Consider the following 579-nt stretch of genomic DNA (forward strand, 5'->3'; position numbering starts at 1 on the left):
CCCACCTTCGGATCCGGATTGGCCAAGACTGCTTGCGGCCCGGAATCTTCTGAACTACATCTCCCGGCATGCCTTCCTTCCTCTTGAACCCCACCCACCCACCCTCCAAATAAATAAATAAATAAATAAATAAATAAATAAACAAATAAACAAATAAATAAATCAATCAATCAATCAATCACCACCCAAAAAGCCCATTGCGGAAGGCTCCCTCCGACCAGCGACCCCCGGAGCAGCTCCGGCAGCCGCTGCGCCCGATCCTAAAGCGTCTCCCTCCCTGCGCAAAAGCTTAGGATCGCGCGCAAGGGGGTTTTTTAATTCCTTCCCCATCCTCCTCCACCCACGCCTGCCCCTTGGAGGGGCTGTTATTGCTGCTGCGACGCCCCCCTCCCCAAATCCCCGACGCTTCCAATTGCACTTAAAAGAGAGTAAATTTGCAGCGGGCGCCAGGTTGCAGATCGCGGGTCGCGAAAGGGAGGCCGTTGCGTCGGGCTGGGGGCGGCGGCTCCGGGTGGAGGAAGAGGCGGCCTCAAGGCGGGGACTGCCGGCTTCCTCGGCCTCAACCTCCCGGGCGGTGGA

Source organism: Pituophis catenifer, unplaced genomic scaffold (assembly GCF_029215685.1).
Source record: "Pituophis catenifer annectens isolate HBS135680 unplaced genomic scaffold, rPitCat1.0.hap2 SCAF_15, whole genome shotgun sequence".
NCBI lineage: Eukaryota > Metazoa > Chordata > Lepidosauria > Squamata > Colubridae > Pituophis > Pituophis catenifer.